This window comes from Phyllobates terribilis, unplaced genomic scaffold, assembly GCF_046119375.1.
Source record: "Phyllobates terribilis strain yellow unplaced genomic scaffold, ASM4611937v1 Scaffold_4__5_contigs__length_816908805, whole genome shotgun sequence".
Classification (NCBI taxonomy): Eukaryota; Metazoa; Chordata; class Amphibia; order Anura; family Dendrobatidae; genus Phyllobates; species Phyllobates terribilis.
Genome location: NW_027362764.1, coordinates 45136917 through 45150310, shown reverse-complemented (window position 1 = coordinate 45150310; position 13394 = coordinate 45136917).

Genomic DNA, 13394 nt, shown 5'->3' with positions numbered 1-13394 from the left:
TAAGAAAAAAAGGGCTTCCCTATATTGTTGTGTCCGGCCAGGTACAAATAGGCAGCTGGTGGTTGGGGGCAGCCCGTTCCTGCCTGCTGCACCTGACTGGACACAAATATAGTGCGAAGCCCCACGTCAATTTTTTTTTAATTATTTCATGAATTTCCTGAAATAATTAAAAAAAATTGAAGTGGGGCTTCGCACTATATTTGTGTCCAGCCAGGTACAGCAGGCAGGAACGGGCTGCCCCCAACCACCAGCTGACTATTTGTACCTGGCCGGACACAACAATATAGGGAAGGCCTTTTTTTCTTAATTATTTCATGAATTTCATGAAATAATTAAAAAAAAAATACGTGGGGCTTCGCCCTATTTTTGTGTCCAGCCAGGTACAACTAGGCAGCTGGGGGCTGGAATCTGCAGCGCAGGGAGACCCAAGCTTTCTGGGCCCCCCCCCGCTGCAAATTGCAGTCCGCAGCCACCCCGGAAAATGGCGCGTTCATAGAAGCGCCATCTTCTGGCGCTGTACCCAACTCATCCAGGGACCTGGTGCGGTGGCTCACTGGGTAATAAAGGGGTTAGGGCCAGCTTGGTATTATCAGCTGGCCCCAAGCCCAAAATTCATGGGGTCACGCCAGTATTAGACATGACCGCCATGAATTTCTAGTAAAGTATTTAAAAAAAACACAACACCCAGAATAAAGTCCTTTAATTGAAATAAACACACAATTCTTTATTGTTCTAAATTAAACTATACTTACCATCACGCCCATTCCAGCTGAAGCCAACGATCTCCTGCAATAAAAGAAAAATAATAAACCAACCTCATCCTTACCTTTCCATGGTTCCCACGACAGCTTCAGCTCTGCTAAATCGAGATGACAGGCTGGACCGCAGCAGAACGCTGCCATCCAGCCTGTCATGCCGCAGACACTGAGAAGAGCAGGCATGCTTGCGCTCCTCAGTGTCTCGCTGTGACGGCATCCAGATGAGCCGAGGTCATGTCCAATGAACTCGGCTCACCTCATGCACGTCACTGACAGCGTGGGAAAATTCTCACGCTGAAGTGCTGAGTGCAGAAGAATTCTCCCACGCTGTCAGTGACGTGCATGAGGTGAGCTCATGTCCAATGAACTCAGCTCACCTCATGCACCTCACTGACAGCGTGGGAAAATTCTCCTGCACTCAGCGCTTCAGCGTGAGAATTCTCCCACGCTGTAAGTGACGTGCATGAGGTGAGCCGAGTTCATTGGACATGACCTCGGCTCATCTTTATGCCGTCACAGAGAGACAATGTGGAGCGCAAGCAAGCCTGCTCTTCTCAGTGTCTGCGGCATGACAGGCTGGATGGCGGCGTTCTGCCGCGGTTCAGCCTGTCATCTCGATGTAGCAGAGCTGAAGCTGTCGTGGGAACCATGGAAAGGTAAGGATGAGGTTGCTTTATTATTTTATTTTTATTACAGGAGATCGTTGGCTTCAGCTGGAATGGGCGTGACGGTAAGTATGGTTTAATTTAGAACAATAAAGAATTGTGTCTTTATTTCAATTAAAGGACTTTATTCTGGGTGTTTGTGTTTTTTTTAACTTTGACTATGGGGTTAGTAATGGGGGTGTCTTATAGACGCCTCTCCATTACTAACCTGGGCTTGATGTCAGCTGGCATTATAAGCTAACATCAACCCCAGCCCTATTACCCCCTGCCACCGCACCAGGGCAGCGTGGAAGAGCGAGGCTAAGTGCCAGAATTGGCGCATCCTATGAATGCGCCATTTCTGGGGCGGCTGACGGCTGGTGTTTCTAGCCTGGGAGGGGGCCAATATTCATGGCTCCCTTCCTGGGCTATTAATATCAGCCCCCAGCTGTCTGCCTAGCCTTTGCTAGCTATTAAATTAGGGGGGACCCCACGTCATTTTTTTTGGGGGGTCCCCCATTTTAATAGCTAGTAAAGGCTATGTATTCAGCTGGGGGCTGATATTAGTAGCCTGGGAAGCTCCGTGGGTATTACCCCCTTCCCAGGCTTCAAACATCTGCCCCAGCTGTCTGCTTAACCTCCGCTAGAGCCTAAAATTAAGGGGAACCCCACGCCAATTTTTTTAATAATAAATCCTTTATTTTAATACTAAATGACAAGTACAGTAACCAACACTATCACTGTACTTCATATATATGTGACTGACATGTTTCTATCTATCTAATCTATGTGTGAAGCTCTATTCTGTCTGTTATAAATTGTCGGGTACAGATGCTGAATTGCCGGCCGGCTTTCTTAAAGAGACGGTGCATGAAAACACTATTATTTTTTTTAATAAATCCTTTACACTAAATGACAAGTACAGTAAGCAACACTGTCACTGTACTTCATATATATGTGACTGACATGTTTCTATCTATCTAATCTATGTGTGATTCTCTATTCCTTCTATTTTAAATTGTCGGGTACCGCTGCTGAATTGCCGGCCGGCTTTTTTAAAGAGACGGTGCATGAAAACACTATTATTTTTTTTGATAAATCCTTTACGCTAAATGACAAGTACAGTAAGCAGCACTTTCACTGTACTTCGTATATATGTGGCTGACATGTTTATATCTATCTAATCTATGTGTGAAGCTCTATTCTTTCGGTTCTAAATTGTCGGGTACAGGTGTATGCCGTTGCTGAATTGCCGGCTTTTCGTGTTTCACTGTGAGCACAGTTCCCATCGATTTGGGCAACCACTGTAATGCCACAACCACCATGGCTGTGGCATTACAGTGAGTGGCAGACAATCCCTGCATGATTGGTGCTCTAAATAGCACCAGACATGCAGTACACGCTTTTGGTGCACGAACAGTTATCGAACATAACCTCGAACAGACGAATTTTTTGCAAATCGTTCGGGTTCGTCGAACAACTCGAACACCGCCCAAAACAGCTCGAATTTGAGATTGGCGAACAGTTCTAGTCGAACACCGCTCATCTCTAATCATAAGGCCATCCATCTCCTTAGCTTTCTGTTCCTTGGAATGCAAGCGCATGTATGTAGTAGCGGCTAGACCTGATGTGGTCAGCGTTTTGGCGCATATCCTGCCTCCTCCGAGGATTGCTGGATGTTTTCCTGCTACTATCCCAGTTCTATGACTCCTGTTAAAACAAAGCTTCAGGTGATGAATGATGGATGAGGTGGTGGCAAAGGAGAAAGAGCAGGAGGAACAGGGACCATTCACATCAATATCAGGCCAGTCAACCACACATGTCTTGTAGGATATGTTTCTGTACCAAAAGGAGCAGTTCGGATACACAGTTAAAGGGCATGCAGTGAGTGCAATGCCTACCAAAAATTTTGAGGCACTCCAATGCCCCTTGGAAGTGACATGGAGGTCAGAGGGCCTTAACTAAACCGTTTTTTCCATTCATAGCAACTGGGTCTCCTGTACACTGTTGGCCTAAGCAGTGAATGGAAGGCTTTCCAAAAATTATGAGGAACTGCAATGCCCCTTGAAACAGATGTGGATTACAGCGTACTAAAAACCTTCTACCCATTATAGGGGATTGGTTCTCCCTTAGTGTTCGCCTATGCATTGAAGAGCAAAAGCTGACTAAAATTAGGAGGAAATGCAATGCCCATTGGAAGAGTCGTGTAGGTTAGAGATAATTAAAAACAACATTTCAATGCCCTTTGGAAGAGCTGTGTAGTTCAGAGTGGTTTAACAAGACGGTTTTAATGCCCCTTGGAAGAGACGTGGAGTTCAGAGTGGTTTAACAAGACGGTTTTAATGCCCCTTGGAAGAAACGTGGATTTCAGAGTGGTTTAACAAGACAGTTTTAATGCCCCTTGGAGGAGACGTGGAGGACACAGTAGCTTAACAAGACGGTTTTAATGCCCCTTGGAAGAGACGTGGAGTTCAGAGTGGTTTAACAAGACGGTTTTAATGCTCCTTGGAAGAGATGTGGAGGTCACAGTAGCTTAACGAGATGATTTTAATGCCCCTTGGAAGAGACGTGGAGTTCAGAGTGGTTTAACAAGACGGTTTCAATGCCCCTTGGAAAAGACGTGGAGGTCACAGTAGCTTAACAAGACGGTTTTAATGCCCCTTGGAAGAGATTTGGAGTTCAGAGTGGTTTAACAAGACGGTTTTAATGCCCCTTGGAAGGGACGTGGAGGTCACAGTAGCTTAACTAGACGGTTCTAATGCCCCTTGGAAGAGACGTGGAGTTCAGAGTGGCTTAACAAGACGGTTTTAATGCCCCTTGGAAGAGACGTGGAGGTCACAGTAGCTTAACAAGATGGTTTTAATGCCCTTAGAAGAGACGTGGAGTTCAGAGTGGTTTAACAAGATGGTTTTAATGCCCCTTGGAAGAGACGTGGAGGTCACAGTAGCTTAACAAGATGGTTTTAATGCCCGTTGGAAGAGACGTGGAGTTTAGAGTGGTTTAACAAGACGGTTTTAATGCCCCTTGGAAGAGACGTGGAGTTCAGAGTGGTTTAACAAGACGGTTTTAATGCCCCTTGGAAGAGACGTGGAGTTCAGAGTGGTTTAACAAGACGGTTTTAATGCCCCTTGGAAGAGACGTGGAGTTCAGAGTGGTTTAACAAGACGGTTTTAATGCCCCTTGGAAGAGACGTGGAGGTCACAGTAGCTTAACAAGGCGGTTTTAATGCCCCTTGGAAGAGACGTGGAGTTCAGAGTGGTTTAACAAGACGGTTTTAATGCCCCTTGGAAGAGACGTGGAGGTCACAGTAGCTTAACAAGACGATTTTAATGCCCCTTACAAGAGCCATGCAGTACAGCATATTAAAAACATTATTCCCATTATTGGGGAGTGGGTCTCCCATAGTCTTTGCCTATGCTTTCCAAGGAAAAGCTGCCAAAAATTAGGACAGAGGAACTTGCAATGCTGGCAACATGGACCATGGTCACCCTGGTGGTATAGTGGTGGTGGAGGCTGAGGATAAGGAGAAGAGCAAAAAACAGCCGAAATGAGGAAGCGTATACCCATGTGTGGGTTTGAAGCAGTACATGAGAATACACCTCCCGAAATAACACAGTGGATTTGACTTTATGTTACTCTGCTGTCATTTGGTGGTGATGAGAAGTCTGGCCCTGTTAGGAGGGCGGTTGCAGACAACTTTATTAAAATGGAACGCAACCGACCCCGGGGTCTGCAATGCAGCCTGGGGGGCTGCTGCCGAACACTTTCCGGGTGGAAAGGAAAGCGACAACTTAAATACAAAACCCTTCCATGTTTCTCCACACAGGAACGGGTATAGCGGTACGCTCTATCTCCATTAACTGCACGGGAGATGAGCGACCGGAGACGCACCTAACTGATTAACCCCTCCGTGTTAATACACACGGAGCGGGTAACACGGTTCACACAATCTCCAAGAACTGCAGGGAGACGTGTGAACGGGGGAGAAGCAGTAGCCCTGTCTGCGATACAGGCGCTACGCAATAGGAGTTGGCGCTAGTGTGCGGGTGTGACTACGCCGACAGGTACACGTGCCAACAGCCGGCGTGCTACCGGACTGAAGGGAGCTATTCCACATGACAGACAGGCGATAGCCGTGAATAGGGCGTCTGCAGGCTGCTCGGGGTGTTAGGCGACCCCTTTGCAGAGCCAGACTGCTAGATGAAGCTACCTGCCTACTTTCACTAGCCTGCCTACTTTCTCTAAACCTGCCTGCAGAAACTACGTGGAACCAGTCGTCCACACACCGCAACACATGCTCAATGATCTGAGCGTGTCGCCATGTTTGTGGGCGGGCCTTTTAAAGACTAAGCCCTACCCACCGACGCGCCATTGGAGACATTACCCGTGGACCAATCAGGCGGTGCCAGGTCACCGGGTCAGGTGGGTACCAGACCACCAATCATGATCCGCCAGGTCACGGACATGCTCAGTGCGGCAAATCCTGGACTTAGATTCCACAAGCCCTGTCTCCCTCTGCAACCTAGGCTTAACATTGCTAGGCACAATTACCTGGGAGATAAACCGCGCTCGCGGACCAGCTAGGCATTGAGACTGACGGCGATGCTGAGCAGCATCAGCCCCGCCTGGACTGAAATGGGAGACCACAGAAGGTACTGGACCCATTTCGAATCCAGCGCCAGACTGATGCCTTACAGGCCCAATCCAGCCCTTGTTCATTTTGATAAGGGTCAGCTTTTCAGCATTGTCAGTTGACAGGCGAGTGCGCTTATCAGTTATAATTCCCCCAGCGGCACTAAAAACATGCTCCAATAACACGCTAGCGGCAGGGCAGGCCAGGACCTCCAAGGCGTACAGAGCGAGTTCATTCCAAGTGTCCAGCTTGGATACCCAATAATTAAAAGGCAAGGGGAGCAGGCGAGGGGCCCAAATATGGAAATGGACCAGTGAACAGCTCTTCAGAGTGTCCAAGTGTGGGATCAGTTGCTGTCTGAGGACACTCGGCATGGTGGGAGGAAGGAGCATGAGGGTGAGGAGGAGTATGCAGTCGAGACTCACGGCTACTAACACTTGACCATGTGGAAGACAGACCGGAGGTGGTGGTGCCCAGGTGACTGGAAGTATTATCTGCTATCCAATTAATAACCTGTTCACACTGATCAGTTCGCAATAGTGGTGCTGTTGTGTGCTTCCCTAGTAATTTGGTCAAGAACTGGGAGCGTGAAGATGTGGCTGTTGGTTGTGGCACATTTTCAACTTAGCCACGGCCCCGTCCTCTACACGCACCATCACCAGAATGTCCAGTTCCACGTCACTTGCCACGCGCCTTGCCCATTGTAAATTAAGTAAAATAGCTTACACTCGCACTATCAATGGCAAAAGTGTAATAAAAAGTAGATTAGAACCGTGGAAGAGGAAAACCACAGTTCTAGTTATCTGGCCTACACCAGAATCTTTTAAACAGATATAATTGTGTCTGAACAGTCAGCGAGACCCTTAAAATGTTTTTTTTTTTATGGAAAAAAGGCAAAAAAGTGGATAATACAGAGATTTGAACCGTGGAACTGCAAAACCACAGTTCTAGTTATCTGGCCTACACCAGACTCTTTTAAACAGATATATTTGCGTCTGAACAGTCACTGAGACACTCAAAATGTTTTTTTTTATGCAAAAAGGTGGATTACAGCCAAATTTGAACCGTGGAAGAGGAAAACCACAGTTCTAGTTATCTGGCCTCCACCAGAATCTTTTAAACATATATATTTGTGTCTGAACACTCACAGACACACTCAATTTTTTTTTTTTTGGGGGGGGGGGATATACTAAAAGGTTAATAGATGGGTATTTGTACAGTCTGACTGAGGAAAAAAAAAAAAAAAGGAGGATTTAGATGAAAAAAAAGGATTTTTCCTGGCCAATGAGACCTGGGGATAAGTCTAGCAATTTGAGCAGCAGCAGCACACAGGACTGTAATGCAGTGTTTGTTGGTATAACCACTGCGTCTCCTATACAGACTGCCTGCCTGACTGATATCTGGTATGGATATTAGTCCTGAGAAGGACTGTTTGTTTGATTTGGCAGGCTTTAGAGACCCTACACTACCTATTTCGCAGTATAAATCTCTCCCTAGCTCAGCAGCACTCTCCCTACACCGTCTGATGCGGAGCGACTGTGTCCAAGATGGCGGCGCCCGGTTTTAAATACTCGAGGTGACACTGTGCGGTCAGCCAATCACTGTAATGCCCACAAACAACATGGCTGCGGCATTACAGTGACTGGCTGGCAATCCCTGCATGTTCATTGGGTCTGTAAAGAGCGCCAAACATGCAGGGCAGAGACCCGAGCTCCCGCCGAGCAACCCTGGAAATGGTCGGTGCTCGCTGAACATCCCGAGTAGTGAGATGCTCGGGTGAGTACCGAGCAGTGTCGAGCATGCTCGCTCAACACTACTGTAGACTTTTAATCCTGATCAGCTTCAGTGCAATAAATACAAGCTAGAAAGAGGCAATAGTTGGTCTCCTGGGCAAAGAGCTGGAAACAAAAGTGTTCATATCTCAAGAACGCCTAAAAATCTTAATAAGTAGTAAATTCCAAAAGCGCTTACAAGCACTATCCAACAATATCCATCTATGAAGATGGGAAAAAAACCTTTAACTCTTGACGGGGTAAATAAAATTCAAAAACCAAAGGTAGAATTGCTGTTCTTTTTTTCTAAATTTTACACTTTTCACCGTGTTGCACAAAGAAGTTTGAATTTTATCATTTTTGTATGACTGCAGTTGTACTTAGCCACAGAATACAGTTTTTATCTTGTTTTTTATTTGTATGCAATAAATACACTGAGAAAATATATTTCTTTTGTTTTTGTGTCGTTATATTCTGAGAACCATAAGTTTTCCCTTTTTCAGTCAGCAGAGCTGTATCAGGGCTTCATTTTTTTGCAGGATGAGCTGTAGTTTCCAATTATACCATTTCATAGTACATACAGCTTTTTTTGTTTTGTTTTTTGTCATTTTTAACACACTTTTTAGGGGGCAGAAAAAAACAAAAATAAACAGCAATTCTAGTCTTTATTTCTTTTATTTAAACACTGTTCACCATTCAGTAAAATTGGTTTGTTAACTTTATTCTGCATGTTAATATGATTATGATAATAGAAAATTTAGATTGTTTTTAGGTTTTACTACTTCTGCTGTTTTCTGGGGCTATTTTTGGTTATTTACATACATGCTGTGGGTCCAGCATATCTTCTTATGAAAAAAGAGTTCCCACAAACATTTTTTTCTCATTGCAATTGTCTTTTTGATCACTTTTCATTTTATTATTGGGTTGAGAAATAAACATTGTTTTTATTTTTACTTCTTACAACTTTGATTATTTAAATAAATAATGATATAATTTCATAGTATGAGTCAGAGATAGAATGTCAGAGTTGGAAGGGACCTCTGGGGTCATTGTGTCCAACTGTCTCGCAAGGTGAGGGAAAGACTAAGTGCACAACGACAGGAAGAGGGGGAGGAAGCCCAAACACTAGGGAAAGGGAGAGTGGAGACCCCTAGGCAGATCTGACAACATCCCGACACCCCTAACGTCCCTAAATAGGTTCCACATCTATCGCCGAGCAGGATACCTAATCCCTGACTGCCCCTAGCGATAGGCCCTATGTAGGGGGTGAGCACTAGTCAGCCCCCACTGCAACTAAAGGCAAACAGATAAGCAGACAAGGGAATACACTTAGCTTAAGAAGACACCAGAGAGATCACGCCAACTATCCTCCAAGGGAACTCCAAGAAGACACTAGCCGAGTTCTAGTACTTCAAGTCTGGACAGAGGAAAATAGAGCTATCACCGGAGACTCTCTGGAGAGACTGAAGGTATTTAAACATCCAGCAAGGGTGTGTCAATTAGCAGCAGAAGGTGGAGGTCACTGCTAGGTCCTAGAGGGAGAAGCATATCACTACATTACAGTGATGAAAAGATCAAGAAGGTGCCTGCTGAGCCAAGCACAATGACCTTCTACAGCTGGATCAAGAAAGACTGTCTGTCACACCTGACACACAGGTGACACCAACCCCCTGCTCAATGCAGGATTCACTAAACCATCTCAGACAGAAGTCTGTCCAACCGATAGGCTTGTGGTGACACCCAATGTATATTATTATTTTTTTTATGTTTTACAGCTTTTGCATATGAAAATAACTTTTTTTTAAAAAAAGTCCCTTTTTGTTGGTCGCCATATTTTGAGAGCTATAATTTTTTTATTTTTTTTGGTACAGAACTGTGTGGAGACATTTTTTTTGCATAATGAGCAGCAGTTTTCCTTAGTACCATTGGATACTTACATTTTTTAATCAGTTTTTATTAGGCAGGAAGAACATAAACTGCTATTCTGAAAATGTTTTTAAATTTTTTTTATGCACTGAGCATTCACAATGCAGGATAAATAATGTTACAGTTTTATAGTATGTGTCATGGATCCAACAATTCCAAATATGTGGATTTTTTGGAGACATTTTTCTTTCAAATGAAAACAATTTTTTTAAATGGGAGAAATGGGATTTTTGTGGAATATTTTTTACATTATTTTAGATACTTAAAAATATTTTTTGTAATTTTTTTCTACAATCTTAATTGATCCTAAAAGGTAAATTCAACATACAAACCTATGTTCCCTTAATATGCTACAATACTTACGTACTGCAGTGCACTATACTTGCCGGTCAATATTGTATTAACGAGCCGCATATTAATAGCTACTTCTGGCGGAATCTAATAGGTTATGGTGTATTAGTCAGTCTATTGTATGACTGCAGCAATGTTTAGTTTACCAACATATTTGACTTATTTTAAAACTATATTGAGTTCAGGAGAAAAAAAAAGGAACAATGAGAGATATTTAAAATTTCATTATGGTGCAGACACCACCCGGGCCTGTCTGGTGAGACCTGGCCATTATCATGGCCTATCTAATGAGGCCCCAGTAAAAAAAAAGTTTGGGAAGTCCTGGTCTAAATAGGAGGCTCTTAACCTGATGTTCATGTTATGTCACTACAGGACATTTGCATTGTCTTCCTGATGTGACTTTATTAGGTGCAGCACAGTGTATGATCAGAGTCCTAAGAGGGAAGAGGGGTTAATTATCCTAGAAGCAGTTCATAACACTAATCTGGACCAGGGTCTTTTAACCTTATTATCACGGGAGAAGCCTCAGACATTTTTATCCACTATGATGGCCACTTCCCCCACTATTCTATCAGCAGAATAGTGAGTGCAGCTCTGGGGTATAATACAGGAGGTAACTCAGGATCAGTAATGTAATGTATGTACACAGTGACGGCACCAGCAGAATAGTGAGTGCAGCTCTGGAGTAAAATACAGGATGTAACTCAGGATCAGTACAGGATCAGTAATGTAATGTATGTACACAGTGACTGCACCAGCAGAAAAGTGAGTGCAGCTCTGGAGTATAATACAGGATGTAACTCAGGATCAGTACAGGATCAGTAATGTAATGTATGTACACAGTGACTGCACCAGCAGAATAGTGAGTGCAGCTCTGGAGTATAATACAGGATGTAACTCAGGATCAGTACAGGATCAGTAATGTAATGTATGTACACAGTGACTGCACCAGCAGAATAGTGAGTGCAGCTCTGGAGTATAATACAGGATGTAACTCAGGATCAGTACAGGATCAGTAATGTAATGTATGTACACAGTGACTGCACCAGCAGAATAGTGAGTGCAGCTCTGGAGTATAATACAGGATGTAACTCAGGATCAGTAATGTAATGTATGTACACAGTGACTGCACCAGCAGAATAGTGAGTGCAGCTCTGGGGTATAATACAGGATGTAACTCAGGATCAGTAATGTAATGTATGTACACAGTGACTCCACCAGCAGCATACTGGGTGCAGCTCTGATCAGCTGCTAGTCAGTGTGGTGATTACGGGTGTGGTGGCTGCAGATCCTGCTGTGAGCTCCTGATCTCTGAGAAACCAACACCTCTCCACCTGGGGACCTGCTCTCTCTCTTTCCCAGGGAGGGAGCGGGTTTCTGGGATGAGTGAGGGAGCCAAGCCCCAGGCTTCTGCTTCCCGAACCAGGCCGGCGGGGGGCAGAAGAAACCAGCAAACGGCCTGCACATCAGAGGACTCGGGGGTGAGACGCTCCACCAGGAGTCGCAGCAATGTGGCTCCTACTCCCCCCGGCCTGTGGAGACCCCTAGAAGCCGCAAGGCTTCCAGCATGGAGGAAAAGCCTGACAGCGGCGTGCATGATGGCGCTCCTTCCGGAGGAAAGCTGAGTGCTCACGGAGGTGAGGCCGACCTCCCTGAGGGGGGGTTGGGCGCCGCAGGGACCCCGGGAGTCTGTGTCCACCTATGCCTCCCGGGTCATGATCCACCTCCGTGAGTATGAAGATGCCAGTAATCTCATCAGGAGGCTCCGGGAGGAGCTTCGCTGCACAAGCGCAAAAGCTGCAGGGGCCTCCAAACCAAGGAAGGCCAAGCTCCAAGCCGAGGTAAAGCGACTGACCAGTGAAATTCATCTCCTGGAACTTAGGAAAGCCACCATCTTAGAGCAGAGTGGTCCTTTCAAAGAAAAACGTATAAATGAAGACCGCTTTAGAGAAATGGCTGATACCAGAGAGCAAAGGCAGATGGGGCTGCAGCCTGAGAGCCAGGTGGATGATGAGAGTGATGATGACCAGCAGGAAGCCCCACCTGGCAGCCTGCAAAGTCACCCGCAGCCCACGTGCAGCGAGCTCCCTGCAGGACAGGCGACAGTGACATCCGGTCGCAGTTCTGCCAGTTCTGGGGAGGACAGTGACAGCAGCGGCCAGGGAGGGGCGCTAATGGCGGAGATTAAGCTCCTGGAGTCCCCAGTGTGCCTCCAAAACTTCCATCTTGGTGACGATCTACCAGAAGAGGCACCTGAGGGCCACAAAAAGGCAAAGAAGACCAAGCCAAAGCTGCAGGAAGCGACAAGCTATGTATATGCCCCCCTCCCTGTACCCCCTGAGTCGGCGGCAGGCTCAGCTCGCTGCATAAGCCCCATTGCCCAGCCCAGCCCGGGTTCTGCTGTGGATCCGCTGCAAAGGCGCGGGGAGATTGCACAGCGCGGTAGTGAGGCGCAGAGCTCCGTCTCTGCTTGTAGTAGTGGGGACGGAGCAGGAGGTGCATCAGCCGAGAGGCAGGACAGTAAGGGCGGCCCGGCGGCCCGGCGGCGGGCGTTCCGTCAGGCCACGATGCTGTGGTGCGCTCCTCAGTGGGAGGGGGGAGCAGCCCGGTGTCGGGGGCAGCTCCGGTAGTCTCGGCACCTCTGAATGCCGATCAGCGGCACATTATACCAAATGCCAAACAGCGGAAATTACCGACCGATGATGTGGAGGGCACACATAAGACCAGTGGTGAGGTCGCCTCCAGTTCCATGGAGGTGACTGAGCCCCTTATGCCTGATGCGGAGGTCAAAATGTCATCCGCCATTGTTACTGGCCCAGCAGGAATGAATGTGGTGGTGGGGGTGAATGAGGCTAATTCATTGTCTAGTGGTGTGGTTGCTGGTTTGGTGGAGGGTGAGATGGAGGTGGGTAATGGTGATACTGTTGGGGCTGATGTGGTCACTGGTCCGGTTGCTCCCCCGGGGGTGGCAACACCTGTCAAGAGTTATGCCAGTGTCACCTCCGGGGCAAATAGGGCATCCTCCTCGTCTCCGGGCTTTGGGAACGGCATGTTGCAACGGCGCCTTCTGGAGGCTCTAAAGAAGGGGGAGAGATCACTAATGGTAGAGGGTCGAGAGGTTGATCTATCCTTCTGGATAGAGAGGCATGGCCTCGGGGCCTTCCGAGAGCAAAAAGGGGGGGATACAGGGTGGTCCCTCCCAACAGCCGGGCCAGGCAGTGTGCGTAGGAATGTGGTCCGTCTTCGGTGGAGGGGCAGTGATGCATGTCCTCCAAGGTCTAAAGTTGTGGAGCTCCTGCTGAGGATGGGC